This window comes from Lissotriton vulgaris, unplaced genomic scaffold (assembly GCF_964263255.1).
Source record: "Lissotriton vulgaris unplaced genomic scaffold, aLisVul1.2 SCAFFOLD_481, whole genome shotgun sequence".
In the NCBI taxonomy this organism is placed as follows: Eukaryota; Metazoa; Chordata; class Amphibia; order Caudata; family Salamandridae; genus Lissotriton; species Lissotriton vulgaris.
This window is the reverse complement of record NW_028250356.1, coordinates 617,521-645,009: the sequence shown is the minus strand read 5'-3', so window position 1 is coordinate 645,009 and position 27,489 is coordinate 617,521. Positions and strand designations below refer to the sequence as shown.

Below are 27,489 nucleotides of genomic sequence, written 5' to 3'. Positions count from 1 at the left end.
TCTAAGAGACCAGATGACAACGAACTGAGGTCACACTGGCTCCAGTATCCCTGAGAGCCTCTACCCTTTGCCCATTGATGGTTGCCCGGGGGCTGTATTTTTTTGTGTTAGGGGGCACCTGGTTTCCTGGGACCATCTCACTGTCCCCTAGTGAGATGAGGGTCAGTTCTGCGGGGTCCCCACCCTCCTGTGGGTATTCCACCTCCTCCCCAATTGCTACACTAGCCAACGCTTTGGACTGCCCACTGGTGGGTGGCTGCGCCCCTTTGAGCACCTGGGGGCCCCCATCATGTGCCCCACCTAGTCACATGCAAAACATCTGAGGAGGCTGGTCTCAGCCGGCTTTCTGGTTCAGACCACTTGCTTCTTATCTCCGAGGGGATGGGAACCTTTACCTTGGATGTTATTTTGAGGCCCTTTAGAGAACTCCTGTGTTTTACCCTTGTCCCCCCCCCACCTTTCTGCTGACTGAACAGGTGCTCCCATGCAATCAAATTGTAGAGCCCCTGATAATCTGTCACATTACTGCCTTTTACCCAGCCATCCAACGATCGGCAAAACACATCCACACACTACAACCATGTGTTGGCATCGGACTTCTTAGTGGACCTAAACTGGTCCCTCTACTTTTCAGGAGTAAGACCATACTTAGTGAGGAGGGCGTCCTTCATGTCTGGATAGGGGTGAACGACCTTCACAACGCAGTCAAAACACTGCGGTGCTATTACGACGCGTCTTTTACAACGCAAGTCGTTACCACGACTTGTGCTGGAGGGCGCTCTAGACTAAGGAATGGTAGATTTACTATTCCAACACCTTCCCTACTGTACATAGGCTGGAGTTGGAATAGTAAATCTTACTATTCCTAAGTCCAGCACCCTACAGCGCAAGTCGTGGTAACGACTTGCGTAGTAAAAGATGTGTTGTGATGTACCGCGATCATTTTGATTGCGTTGTTACATCATACATCCCTAGATAGGTGAGGTGTACCCCTTGCCCAAAGCTATTAAAGTGTCCCTCTCTTCTTCAGGAAAGAGAGGCCACAATCCTGCACTCCAATTCTTCCCAGGAACCCCATTCATGCGGATTGCTGCCTCGTACCCCTGAAACCACCGTTGTATGTCATACCCCCTTCTTGAATTCCTTGCCCACATTCTTAGGGATGTGCACGATTCTGTCTGCCTGTCTTGACGAGTTGCTGCCACCATCTGAGCCGGGCCTACTCCTTAGCTCCAGCTCCTTAAGACCTCGCTCATGGTCTAACATCCTCTTCCTTTCTTCCATGGCTATTCTTTTGTTTTCCCTCCCACTTTCCCGCTGTCGCGGCTTTTCCTCGCAACTACGGAACCGGAACATCAGAGCCCTGCTGACCTCGTCGTGGCTCGATCTTGAACCTTAAAGATCCTCATCGAACCTCCTGAGCCCTTCTGACGTGGTCGCGGCTCCTCAAGAACTATCCTCCGGATCGAGCCCTGCTGACGTCGTCCCGGCTTGAGGAGTGCTCTGGTCTGGCTAGACCATCGACGCTACCAACACGAACTGAATCGACCTGAAGCGAGTAGGACATCCAGCACGACTATCATCTTCCGTATCCCCCCGGCTCGAGGATTGAGAGCTGTGCGCAGGGTACGCATCGTACTGGCCGAACGACTAAGACTGTCCCGCTTCCCTGTTACCGAATCTCTGAGACTTACCGATCTCTCGATCGCTTGTATATAAGAGTGCTGATTCCTTTTTCTGTTCATAAAGAACTTGTTACTTACTGAAAACCTACAGTGTGGTGTCCGTTCGTAAGTGTGGTGTGTTCTCAGTGTGTACGATTCATTACTCGAAGTCCTCCCGGGTGGGGACTCCTCGTCTAGGCTCGGTATTATTGGCAGGAGAGGTGGGTCACGGGGCAGTCGGGTAGACATAACCTGGCCTCTGGGACCGCCCCTTCTAACATTGGTGGCAAGCGATGGGATAAGAGCCTACGTCTAGCAATCGTACAGTAAAGCGACTGACACACCACCTGAACGAAGTAACAACCATGAGTCTCACCGGAACAAGCGAAAAGACCACATTCCAAAAGGACCTGCTGGAAGATTATACCCACCGAGAACTCAAACAATTCTGCAAAGACTTCCACATCGCTACCACTGGATTAAGTACCAAAGATGACTACCAGAAAGCCCTGGCGGCCTGGGTAGACGCCGGGGCCCACATCCCCCCGACAGAAAGAGATGGCATGCAGGAAGAGACACAGATAGATGCCAACGGCCAGGAAGAAGAGGGAGCCGACTCCCTGACACGAAATACCAGCGCGGAGAAGGTCCTGTCGATAGAAGAAATGACAGACCGAGAACGCAACCGAAACCACGAGCTAGAACTGGCACGCCTTAAAATAGAAGGAGAACTCAAGTTAGCTGAAAAGAAACTGGCCGTAGAACAGTTACGGCTGCAAGGAGAACTGGAGGAAAAGAAGCTCCAGAGGGAGCATGAAGGAAAGAAACTCCAGCTCGAACATGAGCGCAGCTTTAAAGGAACTAAAACTCAAGGCCGACCCACCGTCATGAACTCCTACCCCCATATGAAGGACGCCCTACTATCTCGATATGGGCTCACCCCCGAGATGTACTGGCAACGATTCAGAGACTGCAAAAAGATCCCCGGCACCACTTGGGTGGAATACGTGAATTTCTACAGCCGGGCCTTTGAAGGGTGGATCAAGGGCAGCAAGGTGACCACCTTTGAAGGACTCATTGATCTCATTGCCTACGAACACCTGTCCAACAACTGCTTTGTAGAATTAAGACAGCACCTTCTGGACAGCAAGTTGGCCGACCCCCGGAAGCTGGCTGTTGAGGCCGATCGATGGGTGAGCACCAGAGTCCCACAGGGTCCCGTGGGGGATTATGGCCGAAACGAGCAAGGGTCTCCCCGCCAGAGGGGCCAGGGTAGACAGAGGGGACCCCAGGCAGGGCCTCCCCGAAGCCCCCCCAGAAATCAGTCCGGGACCTCTCCTCCTGCCACGAGGGCAGGGTTCCCCCCAGCTAGACAGGGACCCGGAATTAGCACAGCCTGCTACCGATGTCAACAAACAGGGCATTATGCCAGTGACCCCAACTGCCCCATGCTCAGAAAACCCGCTGCTACGAGCCCCGCCCGCACGCCAGCTAGCCACAGTGGCCCTGGAAGAAGAAGAGGGAGAAGATACAGAGGGGTGGGAACCAGCAGCCATGACCTTAGTCTCCCTGGGGGATAGAGAGATGGTTCCCGGAGCTCTCCTGCCCGATAACACTGAAAAGTACCGACAGCAGGTGACCGTCAACGGACACCGCATAGGGGCCCTCCAAGACACAGGGGCCAGCATTACTGCAGTGAGGGGGCACCTAGTTACAGAAGACCAAATTATACCCCACGCCTCCTGCAGGGTGATCTCAGCTGACAACTCCGTCCGCACCTGCCGAATAGCTCAGGTCTCGTTCGAGTGGGAGGGCTTGTCCGGGGAATTAAGAGTAGCAGTCCGCACTGACATGCCCGTGGACTGTCTACTCTGTAACGACCTGGAGAGCTCCCCGTGGAAGCAGGTAGAGCGGAGAACTCACCTGGAGATGGTGGGCCTGCCCGAGTGGGCCTGCGTGAACACACGATCCATGACCGCCCGAGCGTCCGCCCCCGAGGGGGTGGAACCCAAAAACCCTCGCCCTGTCCCCGCCGAGCCGGAAGACAGCGGGCGGACTGAAGGCCTAGATCTTTTTCCCGGCGAGAGCAGTAACCCCGACCCGGGTTTCCCGGGCCCTGCCGATGACTCAAACGCGAACCCGGACGACCTCCCCGAGCTAGCCCAGTGGAGCCAGGAGGGGGGGCCCTCTTGAGAGGAGTTCTGCCTGGAACAGACCCCCTGTCCCTCTCTAGTGGGCCCGCGGCAGCAGGCCGCCGCCCAGGCCGCTTGTGATTAGTCCGGCTCCCACCACGTATATTGGGAAAACGGCCTACTGTATAGTGAGCAAAAGTCCGCCGAACTAGGGTCAGCCCGGGTGCTGGTGGTACCCCTACGTTTCCGCGGTTTTCTCCTGAACCTCGCCCACGATGTGCCCTTGGCGGGACACTTGGGACAAGACAAAACGTATCACCGTCTGGTCACACATTTCTACTGGCCCCACATGCGCTCCGATGTGGAGGCCCACTACAAGTCCTGCCCCACATGTCAGGCCAGCGGAAAGAGCGGCGGGAGGCGCAAAGCTCCCCTCCAACCCTTGCCCGTGGTCAGTACCCCCTTTGAACGGGTGGGAATAGACAATGTGGGGCCCCTTGACCCCCGGACCTCCTTAGGCCACCGGTTCATCCTTGTCCTAGTGGACCATGCCACCCGATATCCCGAGGCCATTCCCCTTCGAACGGTGACGGCCTCCGTAGTAGGGCGGGCCCTCATGGGGATCTTCTCCCGGGTGGGATTCCCGCGAGAAGTAGTGAGCGACCGAGGGACGAACTTCATCTCCAAGTACATGAAGTCCCTCTGGCAACAGTATGGGGTGACGTACAAGTTCACCACCCCATACCATCCCCAAGGTAACGGCCTGGTTGAGCTGTTCAACCGCACGCTCAAGGGAATGATTATGGGTCTCGAGGAGCCCCTGAGGCGCAAATGGGACGTCCTCCTTCCCTGCCTCCTGTTCGCGTACCGAGAAGTTTCCCAGAAGTCCTTGGGGTTTAGCCCTTTCGAGCTACTATATGGACACCCCGTGCGGGGGCCCCACAGCCTGGTCAAGGAAGGATGGGAGACGGCGTCTCTGGACCCCCCTCCAGATGTGTTGCGATACATTCTGGCCCTCCGAAACCAGACTCGGAAGTTCCGAGAGCTGGCCGAGGCAAACCTCGAGGCCAGTCAAGAATAGATGAAAAAGTGGTATGACCAGAATGCCACTCTGGTCGAGTTTCAGCCCGGACAGCAGGTCTGGGTGATGGCCCCTGTGGAACCTTATGCCCTGCAGGACAAGTGGACCGAGCCCTTCAAGGTGATAGAACGAAAGAGCCAGGTTACCTACCTCATCGATGTGCAGTCCCCCAGGAACCCCTTGCAGGTCCTTCATGTGAACCGCCATAAACCCCACTTCGTGCGGTCCGAGTTGAGTTTACTCCTCGCCACCGACGACGGAGCGGAGGAGGACACGGATCCTCTCCCCGATCTCTTATGTGCGAAAGAAAAAGATGGCTCCGTAGAGGGAGTGAGTCTCTCCCCCTCCCTCACCCCCGAGCAGCGCGAGGACTGTCGCCAGTTACTGGGACAGTTCTCTGACCTTTTCTCTCTCGTCCCCGACGTCACCAGTTGGTGCGTCCACGATGTGGACACCGGGTACAGCCCCCCGGTACGGCACAGAGCCTACCGCGTTCCCGACCGAGTCCAAGCCTGCATCAAGGCGGAAGTCTCTAAGATGCTAGCCGTGGGGGTGGTCGAAGCCTCCGACAGCCCATGGGCCAGCCCCGTGGTTCTGGTTCCGAAGGCCGCCGCCCCCTGGCGCTGTCCCCGAGCTGAGGTTCTGTGTGGACTACCGAGGGCTCAACGCAGTCACCAGAACTGACGCTCACCCCATTCCCCGAGCAGACAAGCTCATTGACCGTCTAGGGTCTGCTCACTATCTCAGCACCTTCGACTTGACCAGCGGAATTTGGCAGATCGCCCTGACAGAGGGAGCCAGAGAGAGATCCGCCTTCTCCATCCCGAATGGTCACTACCATTTCCGGGAGATGCCCTTCGGAATGAAAAACGCCCCCGCCACCTTCCAGAGGCTGGTTAACCAGGTACTGGCTGGGTTGGAGGAATTCAGTGCCGCGTATCTGGACGATATTGCGGTATTCAGCTTTCACTGGACCGAACATCTCCTCCACCTCCAGGAGGTCTTGTTAGCCCTGCAGAGGGCGGGTCTCACCATCAAAGCCAGCAAATGTCAAATCGGACAAGGGTCCGTGGTCTACCTGGGGCACCAGGTCGGGAGCGGCCTTGTGGCACCCCTCCAACCCAAGGTTGATGCAATCGTGGCCTCCACCACCCAGACGGAGGTGCGGGCGTTCCTAGGACTCACGGGGTACTACCGAAGATTCATAAAGGGGTATGGCAGCATTGTAGTTCCCCTCACCAAATTAACCTCCAAAAACCAGCCAAAAAAAGTTAGCTGGACCCCCGCCTGCCAAGAGGCGTTCAAAGCATTGAAACACGCTATGTGTACTGCGCCTGTGTTACAGGCCCCTGACTACTCCCGAGAGTTTGTGGTCCAAACGGACGCGTCCGAGCATGGCATCGAAGCCGTCCTGTCCCAGATGAACGAGAAAGGCCTGGATCAGCCAGTGGCCTTCATTAGCCGGAGGTTACTCCCTCGAGAGCAAATGTGGAGCACCATCGAGCGGGAGGCCTTCGCGGTGGTTTGGGCCCTGAAGAAGCTGAGGCCCTACCTGTTCGGTACTCACTTCCGGGTCCAAACCGACCACCGACCCCTCCGGTGGCTAATGCAAATGAGAGGGGAGAACCCCAAATTGTTGCGATGGTCCATCTCCCTCCAGGGGATGGATTTCACTGTTGAGCACCGGCCTGGTGTTGACCACGCCAACGCAGACGGCCTGTCCCGATTCTTCCGCCTCAGTGAAGAGAACCCTCAAGGGGATGGGTAGTTCTCTCCGCCTTTCAGCTGTGGGGGACGCGTGTTGCACCTGGCCTCGTGGCGTGGTTCCACCCCGATCCTCAGCGCCCCGTTAGCTCAGCCCCGCACCCAGAAACCCCTGGTCGTCCTGTCCATGTCCGCCCAAACACTGACGACCAGCCCCGGCATACCCCTGTACTCCTCTGTGCGCCAGACCCTGCATGGCCCCATAGGCCCACCGGCAGCCATTTTCCCTTCCCGAGATCCCTGACTCCCTGGGCCTAGCATGAACCCCAGCGACACTCAGGCTCCAGACACGCCAGCCCCCGCTGGGAGGGTGAGGGCTTCCCGAGTGAGATAAGACAGGGAGTTTCGATTACACCTCCGGCCTCCCCTGAGAGACTGGTTTCTGTCACACCTCTGGCCATCCCCTGGGAGCCGGTTTGGATCGCACCTCTGGCCTCCCCGAGTGCTGGCTCCAAACCCTGCTGGGAATTCCCGGACACATCCTCAAAGAGATCAAAGGGCCAACCGCCGGACCTCACCCACGACCAGCCCCCAGGGCCTAAGACCTCCGCCTGCGAGGGTCCGGACATCAAAGAGCCACTGGACTATATCAAGGCTCGCCCAAGAACTAGCGGGCAGTTGTATCCTGGACAAGAAAGCCCTGCTGATCTGATCGCGGCTGACCCTTGGGGAAAACTGAACCTTGGAACTCTTCGAGCCCTGCTGACGCTGTCGCGGCTCTTCCTCGCAACTACGGAACCCGAACATCGGAGCCCTGCTGACCTCGTCGCGGCTCGATCTTGAACCTTAAAGATCCTCATCGAACCTCCTGAGCCCTGCTGACGTGGTCGTGGCTCCTCTAGAACTATCCTCCGGATCGAGCCCTGCTGACGTCGTCGCGGCTTGAGGAGTGCTCTGGTCTGGCTAGACCATTGACGCTACCAACACGAACTGAATCGACTTGAAGCGAGTAGGACATCCAGCACGACTATCATCTTCCGTATCCCCCCGGCTCGAGGATTGAGAGCTGTGCGCAGGGTACGCATTGTACTGGCCGAACGACTAAGACTGTCCCGCTTCCCTGTTACCCGAATCTCTGAGACTTTACGATCTCTCGATCGCTTGTATATAAGAGTGCTGATTCCTTTTTCTGTTCATAAAGAACTTGTTACTGAAAACCTACGGTGTGGTGTCCGTTCGTAAGTGTGGTGTGTCCTCAGTGTGTACGATTCATTACTCTAAGTCCTCCCGGGTGGGGACTCGTCGTCGAGGCTCGGCATTATTGGCAGGAGAGGTGGGTCACGGAGCAGTCGGGTAGACATAACCTGGCCTCTGGGACCGCCCCTTCTAAAACCATGGTGCAAGCAGCGGAGTAGATTGCGGCGTGGAGCGGCGGTGTCAGGGAGGCCAAGGCGTCCTCGTGAAGCCAGGCGGTGCAGAGTGCAGTGGCTCGGTGGAGGCGTCAACGGGTGTCATCGGTGAGACCAAGGTTGCGGTGCGGCGGTGCCCTCTGTGGTGCCTTCAGGACACGGAGTCAGCAGCGGCGTCGTAGACGTCGTCGAGTTGCTTTTCCTCTGTTTGCAGCACAAAACATACAGTCCCCAGTGCTGCGGGCAGAAGAGTTTGAAGTCGTTGTGGTTCCTGAGACTTCGTGAACAGGGGGCAAGATCTACCTCAAGCCCTTGGAGAGACTCACAAATTAGGTTGCAGAAAGTCCAGTCTAGGCCTTTCACTGCCCAAGACAGAAGCAGCCACTGCAGGTCAGCCCAGCAAAGCACCCAGCAAAGCAGTTGTTCCTTTTCGCAGCTTCCCTTGCTCTCCTTCTTGCAGTCTTCTTGTCCCAGATGAGTTCTAAAGTTCAAGGGTCTGGTCCCCAGTATTTGTACACAAAACATCCTTTGATCTTTCAGGCAGAGGGTGTCTGTGTCCGGCCAGAACCTGTCCGGCCTACTCTGGTGGGATTTCCTGGCAGGAGGTAGAGACAGGATTGTCAGAGGCAGACCAGGCTCTTCGAAGTGTAAGGAAATCTCCCCCCTCTTCCCCCATCGCAGCCGAGGTCTATTCAGCCCCTTCCTGACCTACCTAGATTATCTGGAGCCACACCCGCTCCCCAGCCTTCTGTCATCCAAAACCCAAACAGGCAATACACATTCCAGCAGAGGCACACAGGACGGCTGAGCAAAATAATACCCACTTTCTAAAAGTAGCCTTTATGAACTCAAAATGAAAAGGGCACCCTCTCTAAAAGCTGCGTCTTTAGATTCTGAGTTGAGGCATACTAAATTTCATTTCCTTACCTCCATCCCCGGGCTCGTTGGGGTTATAAGATGTTATAACCGAACAGCCTGATCCATCCTGCGGGGGGAATGGGGGACCGTACAATAGTGAAGAGCCAATTTGGCTATATTCACTATCAGGACACGCCACACACACACTCTGGCATGTCCTGCCTTTCTCCTACAATGCACCCTGCCCATAGGAGTACCTTGGGCCTACTTTAGGGGCGTCTGATATATAAGAAAAGGAAAGGTTCCGTGACAGGCCAGTGTGGGCACGGGCCCAACATGGCAGTCGCAACTGCGCGCAGACTCAGTGATGGCAGATCTGAGTTACCTTTTTCCATGCTACGTGCGTGGGTGGCACAATCCGTGCTGAAGGCCCATGAGTAGCGTTTGATTCACAAGCCCCGGCACCCATAGTGCACTTTACTAGTGTTGGACAGGCCCCATGAAGGGCTCGCGCCCTCCCTGCATGACCGGGCCCAGATGCCGGCTCTCCTAGTGCTACCCACAGAAGCACCCCGCAACCCGTCTCCTGCGGGACGCCGGCTCCCGGATATCTATGCATCACTGGCCCGGGCCACCGTCAGCACCATTGCCCGGACCAGCCGCCATCTTGGACACTGCACCACAAGGCCGCGTGGCCTCAGCTCGACCCTAACCCTGGGCCTGGCCAGGCCACGACATCCCGGCACCACCATCCACCCAGGAGGTGAACGGTCCACTTGGCGGGTCAATGGGAGGAAGAAGTGTCGATGGCTCTCCCCCCGCCAGGTGCCGATCGCCCCCAGCCTCCCCGGGCGCTGGCTCCACCCCCCTGCTGGGTGTCTGGACTCCCTCATCCCGGACCTCCCGACCTCCAAGTGCGAGGGCCCGGACATCAAAGGGCGCCAGACCTATAACTGAGGCAGCCCCAGAGCAGGAAGACAGTTGTATCCTGGAGTCGAGAGACACCGAGAAGAACTCATCCTTGACGGACTACTGGCGCTGCCGTAGCCCTGCCTTGTAAACTGTCGTCCTGCCTGCTGGCGCTGCCGCGGCCTTCTGCACCCTTCATCCTCGTGGGACCTGCTGGCGCTGCCGCGGCCCGTTGTAACCTTCATCCTCGTGAGACCTGCTGGCGCTGCCGCGGCCCGTTGTAACCTTCATCCTCGTGGGACCTGCTGGCGCTGCCGCGGCCCGTTGTAACCTTCATCCTCGTGGGACCTGCTGGCGCTGCCGCGGCCCGTTGTAACCTTCATCCTCGTGGGGGCCTGCTGGCGCTGCCGCGGCCTCTTGCAACCATCATCTTCGTCGGGACCTGCTGGCGCTGCCGCGGCCCGTTGCTACCTACGACCTACTCGGGACCTGCTGGCGCTGCCGCGGCCCGACCTGCCCGAACGCCGAGCTTGAGGATTGTGAGCTACCATCGTCTCATCTCAACACCAGATTGGTAACAAGACTGTCCCGCTACCCCCTTGCCCTGCTAGAGACTAGAATTGAGAGGATCCTCGTGTCCTGATCTCATTGTACCATACTACCTTACCTCAAGAATTGCATATAAAGAGCGTTAACCGTATCCTTGTGTGGTGTCCATCTGTGGGGGGGAAGTTACTTGTCTGTACGATCGCTGGAGACGGCCCTCACCGGAGGCCTCTCCCCTTGTCCTCGGCCGACCCTCCAGGTCCCTGTCTAACATTGGTGGCCAGCGGCGCGATCCGAACCAACGCGTAATCGTACAGAGAATAACTCACCCTACGACTAAACCACAATGACGACCAAAGAGAGCGGAGCCACAGAGAAATTCCAGATGGAAAAACTGGAGGAGTACAACCACCGAGAGCTAAAACAATTTTGCATAGAACTAGGCATTGCTACCACCGGTCTGAGCACAAAAGATGACTTTAAGCACGCCCTAGAATCCTGGGCAGAAACAAGTGCCACCGGACCCCGGGTCCAAAACATCGAAACACCAGAGACCAACACCACGCTGACGGAAGAAAGGAGAACGGATCTCTCCCGGGAAGAGATCCAAGAACGAGAAAAAAGTAGACTACACGAATTAGAATTGGCACGGCTCCGGTTGGACGGAGAACTGAAACTGGCGGAACAAAAGATAAACTTGGAACACTTACGGCTCCGAGAAGAGCGGGAAGAAAAGCAAAGACAGAGAGAACTCGAAGAAAAAAGACTGGCATACGAACACGAGCGCAAGCTAGCAGAGATAGAACTGCGGAAACAGAACAAAGAACAAGGGGTGCCCGAGCAACCGCGCACCCCGGGCGCTACCGAACAAAAGGTCCACATCCCCAAAGATGTGGTCCGTGAATATTATCGGAACGACGACATACAGCAGTGGTTCAAGGCCTACGAGATCGCCATGACCTCCCACCGGATCGATCGAAGTGACTGGGGAGCCGGTCTATGGGGGAGGTTCGTCAATGAAGGCCGCGATGCCCTGCTACAGCTCCCGGACCATCAAATGACGTCCTATGACCACATGAAGGCCGCCCTCCTCACTCGATATGGGCTTACGCCCGAGATGTACCGCCAGAGGTTCCGCGACTGCACCCGGATCCCGGGTACAACTTGGGTAGAATATGTGAACTACTTTAGCCGAGCCTTCGAGGGATGGATCAAGGGTAGTGTTGGACAGGCCACATGAAAGGCCGCTCTCCCCCGGCCCGACCCGGCCTGAGCCCGGTCACGCAGGTACCACACACCACCCTTGCACGTCCTCCGTCCCCTCAGGGACCCCTGCCCTCGAGCATGTCAACCTCGTGGGTCCGATCCACTGCCAGCCTACGCGCCCATCCTGGGGCGCCATCTTGGACACTCCACCACGTGGCCGCCTGGCCCCCGGCCGACCTCAACCCTGGGCCTGGCCAGGCCTCAGACATCCCGGCACCACCATCCACCCAGGAGGTGAGCGGGCTACTTGGCAAGTCAATGGGAGAAAGAGGTGTCGATGGCTCTCCCCCGCCAAGTGCCGCTCACCCATCGCCTCCCCGGGCGCTGGCTCCACCCCCCTGCTGGGTGTCTGGACTCCCTCATCCCGGACCTCCCGACCTCCAAGTGCGAGGGTCCGGACATCAAAGCACACCAGCCCTATAACTGGGGCAGCTCCAGAGCAGGAAGGCAGTTGTATCTTGGAGTCGAGAGACGTAAAGAAGAACTCATCCTAGACGGACTACTGGCGCTGCCGTAGCTCTGTCTTGTGCACCATCGTCCTGCCTGTTGGCGCTGCCACAGCCTTCGCAACCTTCATCACCTTCATCGTCGTCGGGACCTGCTGGCGTGGCCGCGGACCGTTGTAACCGTCATCTTCACCGGGACCTGCAGGCTCCGCCGCGGACCGTCGTTTTTCCTTCGTCCATCTCGGGACCTGCCTGGCTCCGCCGCGGCCCGATCATCTAGAACGCCGAGCTCGAGGATTGAGAGCTATTTTCCACTCATTGGTAACAAGACTGTCCCGCTACCCTTTCCCCAAACCAGAGACTAGAATCGAGGGGACCCCTGAGTCCAGACCTCCTTGTATCATATCATCGTAACCTAAGAAGTGCATATAAAGTCTCGTTAAACTTCAACCTTGTGTGGTGTCCGTCTGTGGGGGGGAAGTTACTTGTCTGTACAGTCGTTGGAGACGGCTCTCCCCGGAGACCTCTCCCCGTAGTCTCGGCCGACCCTCCCGGTCCGTCTAACATTGGTGGCCAGCGGCGCGATCCGAATCACCGCATAACGTACAGAGAGTAGCTCACCCCACGACGAAATCACAATGACAACTAAAGAAAGCGGATCAACCGAGAAGTTCCAAATGGAGAAATTGGAGGAGTACAGCCATCGTGAACTAAAACAATTCTGCATCGAACTGGGTATCGCTACCACCGGACTAAGCACCAAGGACGATTTTAAGCATGCCCTAGAATCTTGGGCAGAGACCGGGGCTGCCGGAACCCCCGATCAAAGCACCGCAGAAAAAACCACCGCGGCCCCTGAAGGGCAAAGAACGGGTCTCTCGCAAGACGAGATCCAGGAAAGAGAAAGAACCCGATTACACGAGCTGGAAATGGCCCGACTCAAAATGGACGTTGAACTTAAGTTGGCCGAACAAAAAATCAACTTAGAGCACCTGCGTCTCCGAGAAGAAAGAGAGGAGAAACAGAGACAAAGGGAGCTCGAGGAAAAGAAACTGGCGTACGAACACGAACGGAACCTAGCCGAGATCAACCTGCGCAAGCAGAATAAAGAAGCAGGGGTGCCCGAGCGACCCCACACCTCAGGGGCCACAGAGAAAAAGGTACACATCCCCAAGGATGTTGTCCGAGAATATTTCCGAGAGGACGACATCCAGCAATGGTTTAAGGCCTATGAAATCGCTATGACTGCACACCGGATCGATAGAAGCGACTGGGGAGCCGGTCTATGGGGGAGATTCCTCAATGAGGGCCGCGACACCCTGCTACAGCTCCCGGACCACCAGATGACCTCCTATGACCATATGAAAGCGGCACTCCTCACCCGCTATGGCCTCACACCCGAGATGTACCGTCAGAGGTTCCGAGACTGCACCCGCATCCCGGGTACAACTTGGGTGGACTATGTAACATACTTTAGCCGAGCCTTCGAGGGCTGGATCAGAGGAAGCAACGTCACGACCTACGAACAACTGTTCAATCTGATGGTATGGGAGCATCTGTCGAACAATTGCTTCATTGAACTCCGCCAGCACCTCCTCGACAGCAAGTTAACGGATCCCCGGCAGCTCGCAGCCGAAGCTGACCGGTGGGAGATCACCAGAGTGGGCCGGAATGGGTCCTACGAACAGAACCGGAACAACAATGGTCAGCACCGACCCAGAGGAGGAGGAGGGGGCCAAGGACGAGGAAGAGACAACGCTCCGGTTGCCCCCGCTACCAGCACCGCCCCCCCGGCCAACCGGGGCAGCACCCCGGCGCGACCGGGGTACAGAGCCAATGTCACGTGTCACCGATGTCAACGAGTCGGCCACTATGCAAACGACCCAAACTGCCCGCAGTACCAGAGCCCAAGACCCCGCCAAGTGGCCGCTGCGGCCCTAGGGGAAGAACAGATCTCCGAGGAGCAGGAAGAATACGAACAAGAGCATCAAGAGTGGGAGCCAGCCGCCATGGCCCTAGCATGCTTAGGGGGGAAAGACATGGTCCCGCGGGTCCCCCTACCCGCTAACACCCAGAAGTACAGCCAATGGGTGAGCATCAATGGACGCCGGGCCGAAGCCCTTCGTGACACCGGGGCCAGTGTAACAGCCGTCCGCTGTCACCTGGTGACCCCAGAACAGTATCTACCGAACATTCTCTGCCCTGTACGATCAGCCGATAACTCGGAAAGTCTGTGTCGGATGGCCTGCGTCCCTTTCGAATGGGGAGGGGTCTCCGGCATGTTGAAAGTAACGGTCCGAGACGATGCCCCCGTAGACTGCCTCCTGGGAAATGACCTTGAAAGCTCTCCGTGGGCAGCCGTGGAGCGAAGAGAACACCTGGGGATGTTAGGCGTCCCGGACTGGGCGTGCGTCACCACCCGGTCCATGGCCGCCCGTGCCAACCACCGCCCAGAAGAACCCGAATGGCCGGCGCCACCGCCTCCGGTCGCCCCAGCCGAAAACACCGACCGTGACATCCCCCCCGATCCAGCTCAACCTTCCGACCTCGCTAACCTCGACCAATGGCCTCAAGAGGGGGGGCCCACGCAAGAACAATTTCGCCAAGAACAGAAGACCTGTCCCTCCCTCGAGGGACTCCGCCAGCAAGCGCTCGCCCAAAGCGCAGGGGATACCTCCGGAACTCATTGGGTCTACTGGGACAATGATCTGCTGTACAGCGAGCAAAGAATCGCCGAGCTGGGGACCAACCGAGTATTAGTGGTGCCCCTCCGTTTTAGAGACTTTCTGCTAAACCTGGCCCACGATGTCCCCCTGGCAGGACACCTGGGACAAGATAAAACCTACAGTCGCCTAGTGACCCACTTCTTCTGGCCCAAAATGAGGAACGATGTGCACCAGCATTGCCGATCTTGCCCCACGTGCCAAGCCAGTGGAAAGAGCGGCCGCAAACTAAAGGCTCCCCTGCAACCTTTTCCTGTGGTCACTACCCCGTTTGAGAGGGTCGGAATAGACATTGTGGGGCCCCTGGACCCGCGCACAAAACAAGGCCATCGATTCATCTTGGTGCTAGTGGACCACGCCACCCGCTACCCTGAGGCTGTCCCTCTGCGGACTGTGACAGCCCCGGTAGTCGGCCGGGCTCTGATGGGGATCTTCTCCCGTGTGGGCTTCCCCCGAGAAGTCGTCAGCGACAGAGGCACGAACTTTATTTCTAAATACATGAAATCCCTCTGGCAACAGTGCGGGGTCACCTACCGATTCACGACCCCCTATCACCCTCAAGGGAACGGACTCGTTGAGCGGTTCAACCGCACGCTAAAGGGGATGATCGGGGGGTTGGAAGAGCCCCTCCGTCGCCAGTGGGATGTGCTGCTGCCGTGCCTCCTCTTCGCTTATCGAGAGGTCCCCCAGAAATCCCTGGGCTTCAGCCCATTTGAACTGCTATATGGACACCCAGTGCGGGGGCCGCTCAGCCTAGTCAAAGAAGGCTGGGAGATGCCTCCGTTAAAGAACCCTCCAGATGTCTTCCGGTATCTCTTAACCCTCCGCAACCAGACCCGGCGGTTCCGGGAACTGGCAAAAGCCAACCTAGAGGCCAGTCAAGAGGACATGAAAAAGTGGTATGACCGGAATGCCTCATCCATTGAATTTGAACCTGGCCAACAGGTATGGGTGATGTCCCCCACCGAGCCATGCGCCCTACAAGACAAATGGACGGGGCCCTTCAAAGTAATCGAGCGCAAGGGCCCTGCCACCTATCTCATCGACATGGAATCCTCCCGGAACCCACTCCGGGTCCTCCACGCTAACAGACTAAAGCCCCACTTTGTGCGTACAGAACTCAGCCTCCTGATGGCCACAGACACTGGGGCTGAAGAAGACTCCGAGCCCCTCCCTGACCTCCTACGGACTCGGGAGCAAGACGGCTCCGTGGATGGGGTCCGACTCTCGGAGGCCCTCACCGGAGAGCAACGCCAGGAATGTCAAGCCCTCCTATCACAGTTCGCCAGCCTGTTCTCCCTCACCCCAGGTGTCACTCCCTGGTGTGTGCACGATGTAGACACGGGGGACAGCCCCCCTATCCGCCACCGGGCCTACCGCGTGCCAGATCGGGTACGGGCCTGCATCCAGGAAGAAGTAGCCAAGATGCTCACACTCGGGGTCATCGAGGCTTCAGACAGCCCCTGGGCCAGCCCTGTAGTACTGGTCCCCAAAGCAGCTGCCCCCGGCACCACACCAGAACTTCGGTTCTGCGTCGACTACCGGGGCTTGAACGCGGTCACCCGAACAGACGCACATACCATCCCCCGGGCAGATGAACTGATCGACCGCATGGGAGCTGCCCGCTACCTCAGTATCTTCGACCTGACGGCGGGCTACTGGCAGATCGGCCTCACACCCCGGGCGCAAGAACGTTCTGCCTTTTCCACACCCGATGGCCATTACCATTTCACAGTCATGCCCTTCGGCATGAAGAACGCCCCAGCGACATTCCAACGGCTCGTCAATCAGGTCCTGGCGGGGCTCGAAGGATTCAGCGCCGCCTACCTAGACGACATCGCTGTGTACAGCCACCATTGGTCCGAGCACCTCCACCACCTCCGAGCAGTGCTGCAAGCCCTACAGCGGGCTGGCCTCACGATCAAGGCCAGCAAATGTCAAATTGGGCAAGGGTCTGTAACCTACCTCAGGCACCAGGTGGGAAGCGGCCTGGTGGCCCCTCTGCAGCTAAAAATTGCCGCCATCCAGTCCTGGCAGTCCCCCATCACACAGACCGAGGTACGAGCCTTCCTGGGCCTCACAGGCTACTACCGAAGGTTCGTGAAAGACTATGGTACTATAGTGGGGCCCCTCACAGAACTCACGTCGAAAAACCAGCCCAAGAAAGTCAACTGGACCCCAGAGTGTCAAGCTGCCTTTGAACAATTGAAAGCCGCCATGTGTTCCGCCCCTGTGCTCCAGGCCCCCGACTACAGCCGGGAGTTCGTCGTCCAGACGGATGCCTCAGACCACGGCATTGGGGCAGTCCTGTCTCAAGTGAACACCGAAGGCCTTGATCAACCGGTGGCCTTCATTAGCCGACGACTCCTACCACGGGAACAGCGTTGGAGCACCATAGAACGGGAGGCCTTCGCTGTGGTATGGGCCCTCAAGAAGCTCCGGCCCTACCTTTTTGGCACACACTTTCGGGTACAGACCGACCACCGACCCCTGCAGTGTCTGATGCAGATGCGGGGGGAAAACCCGAAGTTACTACGCTGGTCCATCTCCCTACAAGGTATGGACTTCACAGTCGAACACCAGCCTGGGCCAGATCACGCCAACGCGGATGGCCTGTCCCGGTTCTTCCGCCTCGACGAGGAGAGTCCCCAAGAGGATGGGTAACTCTCCCCGCCTTCAGCTGGGGGGGACGCATGTTGGACAGGCCACATGAAAGGCCGCTCTCCCCCGGCCCGACCCGGCCTGAGCCCGGTCACGCAGGTACCACACACCACCCTTGCACGTCCTCCGTCCCCTCAGGGACCCCTGCCCTCGAGCATGTCAACCTCGTGGGTCCGATCCACTGCCAGCCTACGCGCCCATCCTGGGGCGCCATCTTGGACACTCCACCACGTGGCCGCCTGGCCCCCGGCCGACCTCAACCCTGGGCCTGGCCAGGCCTCAGACATCCCGGCACCACCATCCACCCAGGAGGTGAGCGGGCTACTTGGCAAGTCAATGGGAGAAAGAGGTGTCGATGGCTCTCCCCCGCCAAGTGCCGCTCACCCATCGCCTCCCCGGGCGCTGGCTCCACCCCCCTGCTGGGTGTCTGGACTCCCTCATCCCGGACCTCCCGACCTCCAAGTGCGAGGGTCCGGACATCAAAGCACACCAGCCCTATAACTGGGGCAGCTCCAGAGCAGGAAGGCAGTTGTATCTTGGAGTCGAGAGACGTAAAGAAGAACTCATCCTAGACGGACTACTGGCGCTGCCGTAGCTCTGTCTTGTGCACCATCGTCCTGCCTGTTGGCGCTGCCACAGCCTTCGCAACCTTCATCACCTTCATCGTCGTCGGGACCTGCTGGCGTGGCCGCGGACCGTTGTAACCGTCATCTTCACCGGGACCTGCAGGCTCCGCCGCGGACCGTCGTTTTTCCTTCGTCCATCTCGGGACCTGCCTGGCTCCGCCGCGGCCCGATCATCTAGAACGCCGAGCTCGAGGATTGAGAGCTATTTTCCACTCATTGGTAACAAGACTGTCCCGCTACCCTTTCCCCAAACCAGAGACTAGAATCGAGGGGACCCCTGAGTCCAGACCTCCTTGTATCATATCATCGTAACCTAAGAAGTGCATATAAAGTCTCGTTAAACTTCAACCTTGTGTGGTGTCCGTCTGTGGGGGGGAAGTTACTTGTCTGTACAGTCGTTGGAGACGGCTCTCCCCGGAGACCTCTCCCCGTAGTCTCGGCCGACCCTCCCGGTCCGTCTAACAGGTAGCCACGTAAAAACCTACGAGCAGCTCTTCAACCTCATTGTATGGGAGCACCTCTCCAACAACTGCTTCGTCGAGCTCCGACAGCACCTCCTGGACAGTAAACTGACTGAACCACGGCAGCTCGCCGCTGAGGCTGACCGATGGGAAAGCACCCGAGTGGCCCGGAGTGGGCCAACCGAGCAGAACAGAACCAACCAAGGTCCTCACCGTCCCCGAGGAGGAGGAGGAGGCCAGGGCCGGGGCAGAGGCGCCGTCCCGGCCGCTCCCGCTACCAACACCCCGCCCCCGGCCGGCCGGGGCAACCCCCTGATGCGTCCGGGGTTCCGAGCCAATGTTACTTGTCACCGATGCCAGCGAGTCGGCCACTATGCCAGTGACCCGAACTGCCCGGAGAACCAGACTCCCGGGCCCCGCCAGGTAGCTGCCGCCGCCCTAGGAGAAGAGCAAATCTCCGAAGAGCATGAGGAGTACGAGCAGGAGCCGCCCGAGTGGGAACCCGCCGCCATGGTCCTGGCTTGCCTCGGGGGAAGAGACATGGTCCCTGCGGGCTCCCCTACCCGCCAACACCAGAAAATACAGCCAGTGGGTGAACATAAATGGGCGTAGGGCCGAAGCCCTACGTGACACGGGGGCCAGTGTGACGGCCGTCCGCTGTCACCTGGTGACCCCAGAACAAATCCTGCCAAACGTTCTTTGCCCCGTCCGATCAGCCGACAATTCCGAGAGCCTGTGCCGGATGGCCTGCATCCCCTTCGAATGGGGAGGGGTGTCCGGTATGCTAAAAGTGACTGTCCGCGATGATGCCCCCGTGGACTGCCTCCTGGGAAACGATCTCGAGAGTTCCCCGTGGGCGGCCGTTGAAAGAAGGGAGCACCTGGGGATGTTGGGCCTCCCGGACTGGGCGTGCGTAACCACCCGGTCCATGGCCGCCCGCACCATCCCCCGACCTGAAGAACCCGAATGGCCGGCACCTCCCCCCCCCCGATCGCTCCAGAGGAGGACACCCTCCAGACCGTCCCCCCGGAACAAACCCAAGAAGGGCCCGTTCAGCCCCAAGACCTTACCGACCTGGCTCAGTGGCGTCAAGAAGGGGGACCCACCCAGGAGCAATTCCGGCAAGAACAAAAGACCTGTCCCTCCCTCGAGGGACTGCGACAGCAAGCACTCGCCCAGAGCGCGGGAGACCCCGCAGGGGCCCACTGGATCTATTGGGACAATAACCTACTATACAGCGAGCAAAGAATCGCGGAGTTGGGGGCCAGTCGAGTGCTGGTGGTGCCCCTCCGCTTCAGAGACTTTCTTTTAAACTTGGCACATGATGTCCCCCTGGCTGGACACTTGGGGCAAGACAAAACCTACAACCGCCTGGTAACCCACTTTTACTGGCCAAAAATGAGAAATGACGTCTCCAACCACTGCTGGTCCTGCCCCACCTGCCAGGCCAGCGGGAAGAGCGGCCGCAAACTCAAGGCACCCCTGCAACCATTTCCTGTGGTCACCACCCCGTTCGAACGGGTGGGGATAGACATTGTGGGGCCCCTGGACCCCCGAACAGCACAAGGGCATCGATTCATCCTGGTCCTGGTTGACCACGCCACCCGCTATCCGGAGGCTGTTCCCCTTCGAACTGTAACAGCACCAGTGGTAGGCCGAGCCTTAATGGGGATCTTCTCTCGAGTGGGTTTCCCCCGGGAGGTCGTCAGCGACAGGGGTACGAACTTTATTTCGAAATACATGAAATCCCTCTGGCAACAGTGCGGAGTCACCTACCAATTCACGACCCCCTACCACCCGCAAGGAAACGGACTAGTCGAGCGGTTCAACCGCACTCTCAAGGGAATGATCATGGGGCTGGAAGAACCCCTACACCGCCAGTGGGACGTGCTACTCCCGTGCCTCCTCTTCGCCTACCGAGAAGTCCCCCAGAAGTCCCTCGGCTTCAGCCCCTTCGAACTCTTGTACGGACACCCCGTTCGAGGGCCCCTCAGCCTAGTGAAAGAAGAATGGGAAATGGCCCCCCTGAAGACCCCTCCAGACGTCTACAAGTACCTCCTGACCCTCCGCAATCAGACCAGGCGGTTCAGAGAGATCGCCAAAGCCAATCTTGAAGCCAGTCAGGAGGACATGAAGAAATGGTACGATCAGCATGCCTCCTCCATCGAGTTTGAGCCTGGACAGCAGGTATGGGTGATGTCCCCCACCGAACCTTGTGCCTTGCAGGACAAATGGACGGGCCCTTCCAAGTGGTTGAGCGCAAGAGCCCCGTCACCTATCTCATCAACATGGAATCCCCTCGGAACCCCCTCCGGGTCCTCCACGCCAACAGACTCAAGCCGCACTTTGTGCGCTCGGAGCTCAGCCTGCTGATGGCTACAGACAGTGGGGCGGAAGAGGACTCCGAGCCCCTCCCTGACCTGCTGAGGAACCGAGAGAAAGATGGTTCAGTGGACGGGGTCCGCCTCTCCGATGCCCTGACCCCGGAGCAGCGCCAAGACTGTCGGACCCTCCTGCTGCAGTTTGCAAACCTGTTTTCCCTCACCCCCGGAGTCACCCCCTGGTGCCTTCACGATGTGGACACCGGGGACAGTCCCCCTATCCGACACCGGGCGTACCAAGTACCAGATCGGGTGCGCGCCTGCATCCAAGAAGAAGTCTCCAAGATGCTCGCACTCGGAGTCATCGAACCCTCGGACAGCCCCTGGGCCAGCCCAGTCGTACTGGTCCCCAAAGCTGCTGCCCCGGGCACCACCCCCGAGCTCCGATTCTGCGTCGACTATCGGGGCCTGAACGCTGTCACCCGAACCGACGCTCACCCCATTCCCCGAGCGGATGAACTGGTTGACCGCATGGGGGCTGCCCGCTACCTGAGCATCTTCGATCTGACAGCGGGCTACTGGCAGATCGGCCTCACCCCCAGAGCCCAGGAGCGATCCGCTTTCTCCACCCCGGATGGACACTACCATTTCACGGTGATGCCCTTCGGCATGAAAAACGCTCCAGCCACCTTTCAACGGCTGGTGAACCAGGTATTGGCGGGCCTCGAAGCGTTCAGCGCCGCCTACCTGGACGATATCGCGGTGTACAGCCGCCACTGGTCAGACCACCTCCGCCACCTCCGAGAGGTCCTGCAGGCCCTCCAACAGGCCGGCCTCACAATCAAGGCCAGCAAGTGCCAAATTGGCCAGGGGTCCGTGACCTACCTCGGACACCAAGTGGGAAGCGGTCTGGTGGCCCCCCTCCAGCTCAAGATCGCTGCCATCCAGTCCTGGCAGCCCCCCATAACCCAAACCGAGGTCCGAGCCTTCTTGGGGCTCACCGGATACTACCGGCGGTTTGTGAAGGACTACGGCAGCATCGTGGGGCCCCTCACGGAACTCACATCCAAGAACTGCCCCAAGACAGTCAACTGGACTCCCGAATGTCAAGCGGCCTTCGAGAAGCTGAAGGCCGCCATGTGCACCGCCCCTGTGCTCCAGGCCCCCGACTACAGCCGCGAGTTCATCGTTCAGACTGATGCCTCGGACCATGGCATTGGGGCCGTCCTCTCCCAACTGAACCCCGAGGGAGTCGACCAACCAGTGGCCTTCATCAGCAGACACCTACTGGCCCGAGAACAGCGCTGGAGCACCATCGAGCGGGAGGCCTTTGCAGTAGTATGGGCCCTTAAGAAACTCCGGCCCTACCTCTTCGGTACCCACTTCCGGGTGCAAACAGATCATCGCCCCCTGCAATGGTTGATGCAGATGCGGGGGGAGAATCCCAAACTATTGCGATGGTCCATCTCCCTGCAGGGGATGGACTTCACTGTGGAGCATCGCCCTGGCCAAGACCACGCCAACGCGGATGGCCTGTCCCGCTTTTTCCGCCTCGACGAGGAAGGTCCCCAAGAGGATGGGTGACTCTCCCCGCCTTCAGCTGGGGGGGGCGCATGTTGGACAGGCCCCATGAAGGGCTCGCGCCCTCCCCGCATGACCGGGCCCAGATGCCGGCTCTCCCAGTGCTACCCACAGAAGCACCCCGCAACCCGTCTCCTGCGGGACGCCGGCTCCCGGATATCTATGCATCACTGGCCCGGGCCACCGTCAGCACCATTGCCCGGACCAGCCGCCATCTTGGACACTGCACCACGAGGCCGCGTGGCCTCAGCTCGACCCTAACCCTGGGCCTGGCCAGGCCCCGACATCCCGGCACCACCATCCACCCAGGAGGTGAACGGACCACTTGGCGGGTCAATGGGAGGAAGAAGTGTCGATGGCTCTCCCCCCGCCAGGTGCCGATCGCCCCCAGCCTCCCCGGGCGCTGGCTCCACCCCCCTGCTGGGTGTCTGGACTCCCTCATCCCGGACCTCCCGACCTCCAAGTGCGAGGGCCCGGACATCAAAGGGCGCCAGACCTATAACTTAGGCAGCCCCAGAGCAGGAAGACAGTTGTATCCTGGAGTCGAGAGACACCGAGAAGAACTCATCCTTGACGGACTACTGGCGCTGCCGTAGCCCTGCCTTGTAAACTGTCGTCCTGCCAGTTGGCGCTGCCGCGGCCTTCTGCACCCTTCATCCTCGTGGGACCTGCTGGCGCTGCCGCGGCCCGTTGTAACCTTCATCCTCGTGGGACCTGCTGGCGCTGCCGTGGCCCGTTGTAACCTTCATCCTCGTGGGACCTGCTGGCGCTGCCGCGGCCCGTTGTAACCTTCATCCTCGTGGGACCTGCTGGCGCTGCCGCGGCCCGTTGTAACCTTCATCCTCGTGGGGGCCTGCTGGCGCTGCCGCGGCCTCTTGCAACCATCATCTTTGTCGGGACCTGCTGGCGCTGCCGCGGCCCGTTGCTACCTACGACCTACTCGGGACCTGCTGGCGCTGCCACGGCCCGACCTGCCCGAACGCCGAGCTCGAGGATTGTGAGCTACCATCGTCTCATCTCAACACCAGATTGGTAACAAGACTGAATCGTGAAAACATCAATCCATAACATACTTTACCACAGAAGCACCTGCACTTTACCACTGATCACAAGTGCGAAAAGTGCGCAGAAACGTTACGCCAGCAAAAACAGAGTCAAAACCGGGAGGTCAGAAAGCAAAAACTCTCGGGAAACACGCCAAAAGATGCCAAGTCTAACAAAAGCTCACTGGGTTTTTTGTCATCCCAGATAAAGATAGAGATTGCCACAGAAAACTCTTTAGTTTGAAGAATAGTGACAATTTTATGTTACGGGTAACCCTTGATTATATTACAGTGTGCGAAATGAATGTCCGCCAATTGCTGGCCGGCAGCAATAGAAATTTGATTGACAACTGGATTTTTTTAAAACCCCTAAACTGCAACCTAATAACTCACCCATATGGCTTAGGGTGGGATTAGAGGTGTAAACCTCCTTATTGTGGTCATACGCTGTCACTTTAACAGTGATGCTCTGCTCAAATAAGTTGATTAGTTTAAAGCCAAGAAGATTCCTGAGCAGTAGCTCCTTGTAAAGGGCACTAGATGATAGTGACAGAGAACATCTAGGACATCCCTACAAGAGTGGAAGAGAGCATCCCTCGCAGTGTTACACAGAGCAGCCCTCGCAGGGTGACAGAGAGCATCCCTCGCAGGGTGACAGAGAGCATCCCTCGCAGGGTGGCAGAGAGCATCCCTCGCAGGGTGACAGAGAGCATCCCTTGCAGGGTGACAGAGAGCATCCCTTGCAGGGTGACAGAGAGCATCCCTTGCAGGGTGACAGAGAGCATCCCTCGCAGGGTGACAGAGAGCATCCCTCGCAGGGTGACAGAGAGCATCCCTCGCAGGGTGACAGAGTGCATCCCCTCGGAGGGCGACCGAGAGCATCCCCTCGGAGGGCGACCAAGAGCATCCCCTCGGAGGGCGACCGAGAGCATCCCCTCGGAGGGCGACCGAGAGCCTCCCTCGGAGGGCGACCGAGAGCATCCCCTCGGAGGGCGACCGAGAGCATCCCCTCGGAGGGCGACCGAGAGCATCCCCTCGGAGGGCGACCGAGAGCATCCCCTCGGAGGGCGACCGAGAGCATCCCCTCGGAGGGTGACAGAGAGCATCCCCTTGGAGGGTGACAGAGAGCATCCCCTCGAAGGGTGACAGAGAGCATCCCCTCGGAGGGTGAAAGAGAGCATCCCCTCGGAGGGTGACAGAGAGCATCCCTCAGAGGGTTACAGAGAGCATCCCTCGGAGGGTGACGGAGAGCATCCCCCTCTGAGGGTGACGGAGAGCATCCCCCTCTGAGGGTGACGGAGAGCATCCCCCTCTGAGGGTGACGGAGAGCATCCCTCTGAGGGTGACGGAGAGCATCCCCCTCTGAGGGTGACAGATAGCCTCCTTCGGTCTTCCTCTAAGAAAATGATAGATAATAAACCTATGTTTCCCCGGGTGACCAATTTGGGAATCAAGCCGATCACCACATAGATAAAAGTTTGGCCCATAGTTTTGTGCCAGTGATGAGAAATGAAATGGGACCAGTAAGACCCACAGTCCAAGGGAGGCTCATTCTTCTTACAAGAGAGGACCCCTCTTACCTCCTGCTAGAATGATGGACCCTGACCCGTTCATATGACCTTGTGATTCATTTTAGGATGCTCTCCCATGACCTTTTGATTTAACCTCTCTTGTAATGACAGGAAGATGACTCCTGACATGTTGAAGCACCTCTTGTAATAAATACAACATAAAGGGAGCGGAGAGAAAAGTAGGTGGATTCGGTCTCCCCCAAAGCAATCTACATAAAGAAAGAATCCACATAAGAATGTTACTATAGTGGTCCCCACGGTGGTGGAGAGCACTCAGTGTTCTTTTAATACCCCTCACACACCAAAAGGACCCTTGGTGTCATGCTTCATCATCGGGGTCTTCGCACCCCTCTACGGGATGCGGCGTGCTACTAACCGACGAAATACGTGGGAGCACTTCAGATTGATGACTATGTGTGGTGTGCGGAGGGGTTATGTTATTAAGTGAGTGGTGGGTTTGAAGTGATAATGGTGAAAAAAGTTAAAAAGGGCCTGGCACGTGAAGTCTAGTAAAACTTTAATGGGCCTTCGTGCTGGCTCTGTTAAACAAGCATTGGAAATGCAATAGGTCTCGGATTTATTTGAGTTACAGCTAATGGCATTGTAAATGGCAATGTCTTTTAGCCATGTGTTATGGAGTGTATGCATGTGGTGTGTAATGCAATTATATGGTTTGGATTGGAATTGTTCACCCTGCACACTCACACACTGTTAACCCTGCACACTCACACTGCTCACCCTACACGCTCACACACTGCTCACCCTACACACTCACACACTGCTCACCCTGCACACTCACACACTGCTCACCCTCCACACTCACCCACTGTTCACCCTGCACACTCACACACTGTTCACCCTGCACACTCACACACTGTTTACCCTGCACGCTCACACACTGCTCACCCTGCACACTCGAACACTGTTAACCCTACACACTCACACTCACCCTGCGTAATGCGAAAAGACCTAGCTCTGCCCTTTGGCCTGTGTTGTAATCGTACAGTAGGTTGCGAGTAGCTGCGTTTGATTAGTTGAGGCATCCCCTCCTTGCTGCTCCCTTCAAAGAGGGCCTGCTGGCTCAATGAAGCTCCCACGTGTTCAGCTGTTTTTAGCCACTGTGTGTCAGTGCACTGTGTAAGCGCACAAGCATACCTTGCTCTCTCTGGAACAGGCACTCACCACTCTGCACTCACCACTCTGCACTCACCACTCTGCACTCACCACTCTGCACTCACCACTCTGCACTCACCACTCTTCACTCACCACTCTTCACTCACAACTCTTCACTCACAACTCTTCACTCACAACTCTTCACTCACAACTCTTCACTCACAACTCTTCACTCACAACTCTTCACTCACAACTCTTCACTCACAACTCTGCACTCACAACTCTTTACTCTGCACACTCACTCTGCACTCACAACTCTTCACTCACAACTTTTCACTCACAACTCTTTACTCTGCACTCACAACTCTGCACTATGCACTCACAACTCTTCACTCTGCACACTCACTCTGCACACTCACTCTGCACTCACAACTCTTCACTCACAACTTTTCACTCACCACTCTTCACTCACAACTCTTCACTCACAACTCTTCACTCACAACTCTTCACTCACAACTCTTCACTCACAACTCTTCACTCACAACTCTTCACTCACAACTCTTCACTCACAACTCTGCACTCACAACTCTTTACTCTGCACACTCACTCTGCACTCACAACTCTTCACTCACAACTTTTCACTCACAACTCTTTACTCTGCACTCACTACTCTGCACTATGCACTCACAACTCTTCACTCTGCACACTCACTCTGCACACTCACTCTGCACTCTGCACACTCACTCTGCACTCTGCACTCTGCACTCTGCACTCTGCACTCTGCACACTCACTCTGCACACTCACTCTGCACTCTGCACACTCACTCTGCACTCTGCACACTCACTCTGCACTCAAACTCTGCACTCACCACTCTGCACTCACCACTCTGCACTCACCACTCTGCACTCACCACTCTGCACTCACCACTCTGCACTCACAACTCTTCACTCACAACTCTGCACTCACAACTCTTTACTCTGCACTCACAACTCTGCACTCACAACTCTGCACACTCACTCTGCACTCACAACTCTGCACTCACAACTCTGCACTCACAACTCTGCACTCACAACTCTTCACTCACAACTCTTCACTCACAACTCTTCACTCACAACTCTTCACTCACAACTCTTCACTCACAACTCTGCACTCACAACTCTTTACTCTGCACTCACAACTCTGCACTCACAACTCTGCACTCTGCACTCACAACTCTGCACTCTGCACACTCACTTTGCACTCTGCACACTCACTCTGCACACTCACTCTGCACTCAAACTCTGCACTCTGCACTCACCACTCTGCACTCACCACTCTGCACTCAAACTCTGCACTCTGCACTCACCACTCTGCACTCACCACTCTGCACTCAC

At 57.6% G+C, this 27,489-nt stretch overlaps 1 protein-coding gene across 1 annotated transcript in view; it reads left to right on the top strand.

The window, feature by feature from the left end:
- LOC147663285 (E3 ubiquitin-protein ligase TRIM39-like) overlaps window positions 1–27,489 on the top strand; it is a 268,617-nt gene that overhangs the window by 105,123 nt on the left and 136,005 nt on the right. The gene's annotated exons all lie outside the window — the stretch shown is intronic.